Source organism: Taudactylus pleione, unplaced genomic scaffold (genome assembly GCF_031769625.1).
Source record: "Taudactylus pleione unplaced genomic scaffold, aTauple2 ptg000550l, whole genome shotgun sequence".
NCBI classification, from domain to species: Eukaryota; Metazoa; Chordata; class Amphibia; order Anura; family Myobatrachidae; genus Taudactylus; species Taudactylus pleione.
Window position 1 is genome coordinate 2,792,501 of NW_028284952.1, and position 7,500 is coordinate 2,800,000.

Sequence of the window (7,500 nt, forward strand, 5' to 3'; positions counted from 1 at the left end):
CATTCTTTTCTATTACATTTTACATTTCATTTTTCAACTTATCATTGAATTTACTTGAGTTAAGAAGTAAAAGAGGTCTAAAGTTAATGTTTTTGAGCACCTACAGCCAAACCACACTGGACATGCCCAATCTTGTCTGATCTTGGAAGCTATGCAGTGTTGAGCTTGGTTAGTACTTGGATGGGAGACCACCTGGGAATGCCAGGTGCTATAGGTAATTTAATGCAGCCATAACTTTCTTTTCTATTACATTTTACATTTAATTTTTTCAACTTATCAATGAATTTACTTGAGTTAAGAAGTAATAGAGGTCTAAAGTTAATGTTTTTGAGCACCTACAACCAAACCACACTGGACATGCCCAATCTCGTCTGATCTTGGAAGCAATGCGGTGTTTGGCCTGGTTACTACTTGGGTGGGAGACCACCTGGGAATACCAGGTGCTGTAGGTAATTTTATACAGCCAAAACATTCTTTTCTATTACAATTTACATTAAATTTTTTCAACTTATCAATGAAATTACTTGAGTTAAGAAGTAAAAGAGGTCTAAAGTTAATGTTTTTGAGCACCTATAGCCAAAGCACACTCGACATGCCCAATCTCGTCTGAACTTGGAAGCTATGCAGTGTTGGGCCTGGTTAGTACTTGGACAGGAGACCACCTGGGAATACCAGGTGCTGTAGGTAATTTTATATAGCCATAACATTCTTTTCTATTACATTTTACATTACATTTTTTCAACTTATCAATGAATTTACTTGAGTTAAGAAGTAAAAGAGGTCTAAAGTTAAGGTTTTTGAGCACCTACAGCCAAACCACACTGGACATTCCCAATCTTGTTTGATCTTGGAAGTTTTGTAGTGTTGGGCTTGGTTAGTACTTGGATGGGAGACTACCTGGGAATGCCAGGTGCTGTAGGTAATTTTATGCAGCCATAACATTCTTTTCTATTACATTTTACTTTTAATTTTTTCAACTTATCAATGAATTTACTTGAGTTAAGAAGTAAAAGAGGTCTAAAGTTAATGTTTTTGAGCACCTACAGTCAAACCACAGAGGACATGCCCAATCTCATCTGATCTTGGAAGCTATGCAGTGTTGGGCCTGGTTAGTACTTGGATGGGAGACCACCTGGGAATACCAGGTGCTGTAGGTAATTTTATACTGCTATAACATTCTTTTCTATTACATTTTACATTTAATTTTTTCAACTTATCAATGAATTTACTTGAGTTAAGAAGTAATAGAGGTCTAAAGTTAATGCTTTTGAGCACCTACAGCCAAACCACACTGGACATGCCCAATCTCGTTTGGTCTTGGAAGCTATGCAGTGTTGGGCATGTTTAGTACTTGGATGGGAGACCACCTGGGAATACCATGTGCTGTAGGTAATTTTATATAGCCATAACATTCTTTTCTATTACATTTTACATTACATTTTTTCAACTTATCAATGAATTTACTTGAGTTAAGAAGTAAAAGAGGTCTAAAATTAATGTTTTTGATCGTCTACAGCCAAACCACACTGGACATGCCCAATCTCATCTGATCTTGGACGCTATGCCGTGTTGGGCCTGGTAAGTACTTGGATTGGAGAACACGTGGGAATACCAGGTGCTGTACATCATTTTATACTGATATAACATTCTTTTCTATTACATTTTACATTTAATTTTTTCAACTTATCAATGAATTTACTTGAGTTAAGAAGTAATAGAAATCTAAAGTTAATGCTTTTGAGCATCTACAGCCAAACCACACTGGACATGCCCAATCTCATCTGATCCTGGAAGCTATGCAGTGTTGGTCCTGGTTAGTACTTGGATGGGAGACCACCTGGGAATACCAGGTGCTGTAGGTAATTTTATACTGCCATAACATTCTTTTCTATTACATTTTACATTTAATTTTTTCAACTTATCAATGAATTTACTTGAGTTAAGAAGTAATAGAGGTATAAAGTTAATGGTTTTGGGCACCAACAGCCAAACCACACTGGACATGCTCAATATCATCTGATCTTGGAAGCTATGCAGTGTTGGGCCTGGTTAGTACTTGGATGGGAGACCACCTGGGAATACCAGGTGCTGTAGGTAACTTTATACTGCCATAACATACTTTTCTATTACATTTTACATTTCATTTTTCAACTTATCATTGAATTTACTTGAGTTAAGAAGTAAAAGAGGTCTAAAGTTAATGTTTTTGAGCACCTACAGCCAAACCACACTGGACATGCTCAATCTTGTCTGATCTTGGAAGCTATGCAGTGTTGAGCCTGGTTAGTACATGGATGGGAAACAACCTGGGAATACCAGGTGCTATAGGTAATTTTATACAGCCATAACATTCTTTTCTATTACATTTTACATTTAATTTTTTCAACTTATCAATGAATTTACTTGAGTTAAGAAGTAATAGAGGTCTAAAGTTAATGTTTTTAAGCAACTACAGCCAAACCACACTGGACATGCCCAAAATCTTCTGATCTTGGAAGCAATGCGGTGTTTGGCCTGGATACTACTTGGGTGGGAGACCACCTGGGAATACCAGGTGCTGTAGGTAATTTTATACAGCCAAAATATTCTTTTCTATTACAATATACATTTAATTTTTTCAACTTATCAATGAATTTACTTGAGTTAAGAAGTAAAAGAGGTCTAAAGTTAATGTTTTTGAGCACCTACAGCCAAAGCACACTGGACATGCCCAATCTTGTCTGATCTTGGAAGCTATGCAGTGTTGGGCCTGGTTAGTACTTGGACAGGAGACCTCCTGGGAATACCAGGTGCTGTAGGTAATTTTATATAGCCATAACATTCTTTTCTATTACATTTTACATTACATTTTTTCAACTTATCAATGAATTTACTTGAGTTAAGAAGTAAAAGAGATCTAAAGTTAATGTTTTTGAGCACCTACAGTCAAACCACACTGGACATGCCCAATCTCGTCTGATCTTGGAAGCTATGCAGTGTTGGGCCTGGTTAGTACTTGGATGGGAGACCCCCTGGGAATACCAGGTGCTCTAGGTAATTTTATACTGCCATAACATTCTTTTCTATTACATTTTACATTTAATTTTTTAAACTTATCAATGAATGTACTTGAGTTAAGAAGTAATAGAGGTCTAAATTTAATGCTTTTGAGCACCTACAGCCAAACCACACTGGACATGCCCAATCTCGTCTGATCTTGTAAGCTTTGCTGTGTTGGGCCTGGTTTGTACTTGGATGGGAGACCACCTGGGAATACCAGTACCTGTTGGAAATTTTATACAGCCAAAACATTCTTTTCTATTACATTTTACATTTAATATTTTCAACTTATCAATGAATTTACTTGAGTTAAGAAGTAAAAGAGGTCTAAAGTTAATGTTTTTGAGCACCTACAGCCAAACCACACTGGACGTTCCCAATCTTGTTTGATCTTGGAAGCTATGTAGTGTTGGGCCTGGTTAGTACTTTGATGGGAGACCACCTGGGAATACCAGGTGCTGTAGGTAATTTTATACTGCTATAACATTCTTTTCTATTACATTTTACATTTAATTTTTTCAGCTTATCAATGAATTTACTTGAGTTAAGAAGTAATAGAGGTCTAAAGTTAAGGCTTTGGGCATCTACAGCCAAACCACACTGGACATGCCCAATCTCGTCTGATCTTGGAAGCTATGCAGTGTTGAGCCTGGTTAGTAATTGGATGGGAGACAACCTGGGAATACCAGGTGCTATAGGTAATTTTATGCAGCCATAACATTCTTTTCTATTACATTTTACATTTAATTTTTTCAACTTATCAATGAATTTACTTGAGTTAAGAAGCAATAGAGGTCTAAAGTTAATGTTTTTAAGCAACTACAGCCAAACCACACTGGACATGCCCAAAATCTTCTGATCTTGGAAGCAATGCGGTGTTTGGCCTGGATACTACTTGGGTGGGAGACCACCTGGGAATACCAGGTGCTGTAGGTAATTTTATACAGCCAAAACATTCTTTTCTATTACAATTTACATTTAATTTTTTCAACTTATCAATGAATTTACTTGAGTTAAGAAGTAAAAGAGGTCTAAAGTTAATGTTTTTGAGCACCTACAGCCAAAGCACACTGGACATGCCCAATCTCGTCTGATCTTGGAAGCTATGCAGTGTTGGGCCTGGTTAGTACTTGGACAGGAGACCACCTGGGAATACCAGGTGCTGTAGGTAATTTTATATAGCCATAACATTCTTTTCTATTACATTTTACATTACATTTTTTCAACTTATCAATGAATTTACTTGAGTTAAGAAGTAAAAGAGGTCTAAAGTTAATGTTTTTGAGCACCTACAGTCAAACCACACTGGACATGCCCAATCTCGTCTGATCTTGGAAGCTATGCAGTGTTGGGCCTGGTTAGTACTTGGATGGGAGACCCCCTGGGAGTACCAGGTGCTGTAGGTAATTTTATACTGCCATAACATTCTTTTATATTACATTTTACATTTAATTTTTTAAACTTATCAATGAATGTACTTGAGTTAAGAAGTAATAGAGGTCTAAATTTAATGCTTTTGAGCACCTACAGCCAAACCACACTGGACATGCCCAATCTTGTCTGATCTTGTAAGCTTTGCTGTGTTGGGCCTGGTTTGTACTTGGATGGGAGACCACCTGGGAATACCAGTACCTGTTGGAAATTTTATACAGCCAAAACATTCTTTTCTATTACATTTTACATTTAATATTTTCAACTTATCAATGAATTTACTTGAGTTAAGAAGTAAAAGAGGTCTAAAGTTAATGTTTTTGAGCACCTACAGCCAAACCACACTGGACATTCCCAATCTTGTTTGGTCTTGGAAGCTATGTAGTGTTGGGCCTGGTTAGTACTTTGATGGGAGACCCCCTGGGAATACCAGGTGCTGTAGGTAATTTTATACTGCTATAACATTCTTTTCTATTACATTTTACATTTAATTTTTTCAGCTTATCAATGAATTTACTTGAGTTAAGAAGTAATAGAGGTCTAAAGTTAAGGCTTTGGGCACCTACAGCCAAACCACACTGGACATGCCCAATCTCGTCTGATCTGGGAAGCTATGCAGTGTTGGGCCTGGTTAGTACTTCGATGGGAGACCACCTGGGAATACCAGGAGCTGTAGGTAATTTTATACTGCCATAACATTCTTTTCTATTACATTTTACATTTCATTTTTCAACTTATCATTGAATTTACTTGAGTTAAGAAGTAAAAGAGGTCTAAAGTTAATGTTTTTGAGCACTTACAGGCAAACCACACTGGACATGCCCAATCTTGTCTGATCTTGGAAGCTATGCAGTGTTGGGCCTGGTTAGTACTTGGATGGGAGACCACCTGGGAATACCAGGTGCTATAGGTATTTTTATGCAGCCATAACATTCTTTTCTATTACATTTTACATTTAATTTTTTCAACTTATCAATGAATTTACTTGTGTTAAGAAGTAATAGAGGTCTAAAGTTAATGTTTTTGAGCACCAACAGCCAAACCACACTGGACATGCCCAATCTCGTCTGATCTTGGAAGCTATGCAGTGTTGGGCCTGGTTAGTACATGGATGGGAGACCACCTAGGAATCCCAGGTGCTGTAGGTACTTTTATACTGCCATAACTGTCTTTTCTATTACATTTTACATTTAATTTTTCAACTTATCAATGAATTTACTTGAGTTAAGAAGTAATAGAGGTCTGAAGTTAATGCTTTTGAGCACCTACAGCCAAACCACACTGGACATGCCCAATCTCGTTTGATCTTGGAAGCTATGCAGTGTTGGGCCTGGTTAGTACTTGGATGGGAGACCACCTGGGATTACCAGGTGCTGTAGGTAATTTTATATAGTCATAACATTCTTTTCTATTACATTTTACATTACATTTTTTCAACTTATCAATGAATTAACTTGAGTTAAGAAGTAAAAGAGGTCTAAAGTTAATGTTTTTGAGCACCTACAGTCAAACCACACTGGACATGCCCAATCTCGTCTTATCTTGAAAGCTATGCAGTGTTGGGCCTGGTTAGTACTTGGATGGGAGACCACCTGGGAATGCCAGGTGCTGTAGGTAATTTTATACTGCCATAACATTCTTTTCTATTAAATTTTACATTTCATTTTTCAACTACTCATTGAATTTACTTGAGTTAAGAAGTAAAAGAGGTCTAAAGTTAATGTTTTTGAGTACCTACAGCCAAACCACACTGGACATGCCCAATCTCGTCTGAACTTGGAAGCTATGCAGTGTTGGGCCTGGTTAGTACTTGGATGGGAGACCACCTAGGAATCCCAGGTGCTGTAGGTAATTTTATACTGCCATAACAGTCTATTCTATTACATTTTACATTTAATTTTTTCAACTTATCAATGAATTTACTTGAGTTAAAAAGTAATAGAGGTCTAAAGTTAATGCTTTTGAGCACCTACAGCCAAACCACACTGGACATGCCCAATCTCGTTTGGTCTTGGAAGCTATGCAGTGTTGGGCATGGTTAGTACTTGGATGGGAGACCACCTGGGAATACCAGGTGCTGTAGGTAATTTTATATAGCCATAACATTCTTTTCTATTACATTTTACATTACATTTTTTCAACTTATCAATGAATTTACTTGAGTTAAGAAGTAAAAGAGGTCTAAAGTTAATGTTTTTGAGCACCTACAGCCAAAGCACACTGGACAATAACAATCTCATCTGATCTTGGAAGCTATGCAGTGTTGGGCCTGGTTAGTACTTCGATGGGAGACCACCAGGGAATACCAGATGCTGTAGGTAATTTTATACTGCCATAACATTCTTTTCTATTACATTTTACATTTAATTTTTTCAACTTATCAATGAATTTACTTGAGTTAAGAAGTAAAAGAGGTCTAAAATTAATGTTTTTGAGTGCCTACAGCCAAACCACACTGGACATGCCCAATCTCGTCTGATCTTGCAAACTATGCAGTGTTGGGCCTGGTTTGTACTTGGATGGGAAACCACCTGGGAATACCAGGTGCTGTAGGTAATTTTAGACAGCCAAAACATTCTTTTCTATTACATTTTACATTTAATTTTTTCAACTTATCAATGAATTTACTTGAGTTAAGAAGTAAAACAGGTCTAAAGTTAATGTTTTTGAGCACCTACAGCCAAACCACGCTGGACTTGCCCAATCTCATCTGATCTTGGAAACTATGCAGTGTTTTGGGCTTGGTTAGTACTTGGATGGGAGACCACCTGGGAATACCAGGAGCTGTAGATAATTTTATACTGCCATAACATTCTTTTCTATTACATTTTACATTTCATTTTTCAAATAATCATTGAATTTACTTGGGTTAAGAAGTAAAAGAGGTCTAAAGTTAATGTTTTTGAGCACCTACAGCCAAACCACATTGGACATGCCCAATCTTGTCTGAACTTGGAAGCTAAGCAGTGTTGTGCGTGGTTAGTGTTTGGATGGGAGACCACCTGGGAATACCAGGTGCTGTAGGTAATT

At 37.2% G+C, this 7,500-nt stretch overlaps 27 pseudogenes; all 27 read left to right on the plus strand.

The window, feature by feature from the left end:
* Positions 1-98: 98 nt before the first annotated feature.
* On the plus strand, positions 99-217 carry LOC148493806 (5S ribosomal RNA; annotated as a pseudogene).
* Positions 218-333: 116 nt separating this feature from the next.
* On the plus strand, positions 334-452 carry LOC148493807 (5S ribosomal RNA; annotated as a pseudogene).
* Positions 453-568: 116 nt separating this feature from the next.
* On the plus strand, positions 569-687 carry LOC148493808 (5S ribosomal RNA; annotated as a pseudogene).
* Positions 688-803: 116 nt separating this feature from the next.
* On the plus strand, positions 804-922 carry LOC148493809 (5S ribosomal RNA; annotated as a pseudogene).
* A 116-nt stretch (positions 923-1,038) lies between these two features.
* LOC148493810 (5S ribosomal RNA) lies at positions 1,039-1,157 on the plus strand (annotated as a pseudogene).
* Positions 1,158-1,273: 116 nt separating this feature from the next.
* LOC148493811 (5S ribosomal RNA) lies at positions 1,274-1,392 on the plus strand (annotated as a pseudogene).
* A 116-nt stretch (positions 1,393-1,508) lies between these two features.
* LOC148493812 (5S ribosomal RNA) lies at positions 1,509-1,627 on the plus strand (annotated as a pseudogene).
* A 116-nt stretch (positions 1,628-1,743) lies between these two features.
* LOC148493813 (5S ribosomal RNA) lies at positions 1,744-1,862 on the plus strand (annotated as a pseudogene).
* Positions 1,863-1,978: 116 nt separating this feature from the next.
* LOC148493814 (5S ribosomal RNA) lies at positions 1,979-2,097 on the plus strand (annotated as a pseudogene).
* Positions 2,098-2,682: 585 nt separating this feature from the next.
* Positions 2,683-2,801, plus strand: LOC148493815 (5S ribosomal RNA; annotated as a pseudogene).
* Positions 2,802-2,917: 116 nt separating this feature from the next.
* Positions 2,918-3,036, plus strand: LOC148493816 (5S ribosomal RNA; annotated as a pseudogene).
* Positions 3,037-3,387: 351 nt separating this feature from the next.
* On the plus strand, positions 3,388-3,506 carry LOC148493817 (5S ribosomal RNA; annotated as a pseudogene).
* A 115-nt stretch (positions 3,507-3,621) lies between these two features.
* Positions 3,622-3,740, plus strand: LOC148493818 (5S ribosomal RNA; annotated as a pseudogene).
* Positions 3,741-4,091: 351 nt separating this feature from the next.
* Positions 4,092-4,210, plus strand: LOC148493819 (5S ribosomal RNA; annotated as a pseudogene).
* A 116-nt stretch (positions 4,211-4,326) lies between these two features.
* LOC148493820 (5S ribosomal RNA) lies at positions 4,327-4,445 on the plus strand (annotated as a pseudogene).
* Positions 4,446-4,796: 351 nt separating this feature from the next.
* LOC148493821 (5S ribosomal RNA) lies at positions 4,797-4,915 on the plus strand (annotated as a pseudogene).
* Positions 4,916-5,030: 115 nt separating this feature from the next.
* LOC148493822 (5S ribosomal RNA) lies at positions 5,031-5,149 on the plus strand (annotated as a pseudogene).
* A 115-nt stretch (positions 5,150-5,264) lies between these two features.
* On the plus strand, positions 5,265-5,383 carry LOC148493823 (5S ribosomal RNA; annotated as a pseudogene).
* Positions 5,384-5,499: 116 nt separating this feature from the next.
* Positions 5,500-5,618, plus strand: LOC148493824 (5S ribosomal RNA; annotated as a pseudogene).
* A 115-nt stretch (positions 5,619-5,733) lies between these two features.
* On the plus strand, positions 5,734-5,852 carry LOC148493825 (5S ribosomal RNA; annotated as a pseudogene).
* A 116-nt stretch (positions 5,853-5,968) lies between these two features.
* LOC148493826 (5S ribosomal RNA) lies at positions 5,969-6,087 on the plus strand (annotated as a pseudogene).
* Positions 6,088-6,202: 115 nt separating this feature from the next.
* LOC148493827 (5S ribosomal RNA) lies at positions 6,203-6,321 on the plus strand (annotated as a pseudogene).
* A 116-nt stretch (positions 6,322-6,437) lies between these two features.
* LOC148493828 (5S ribosomal RNA) lies at positions 6,438-6,556 on the plus strand (annotated as a pseudogene).
* Positions 6,557-6,672: 116 nt separating this feature from the next.
* On the plus strand, positions 6,673-6,791 carry LOC148493829 (5S ribosomal RNA; annotated as a pseudogene).
* A 116-nt stretch (positions 6,792-6,907) lies between these two features.
* LOC148493830 (5S ribosomal RNA) lies at positions 6,908-7,026 on the plus strand (annotated as a pseudogene).
* A 116-nt stretch (positions 7,027-7,142) lies between these two features.
* LOC148493831 (5S ribosomal RNA) lies at positions 7,143-7,263 on the plus strand (annotated as a pseudogene).
* A 115-nt stretch (positions 7,264-7,378) lies between these two features.
* LOC148493832 (5S ribosomal RNA) lies at positions 7,379-7,497 on the plus strand (annotated as a pseudogene).
* The last annotated feature ends 3 nt before the right edge of the window (positions 7,498-7,500 follow it).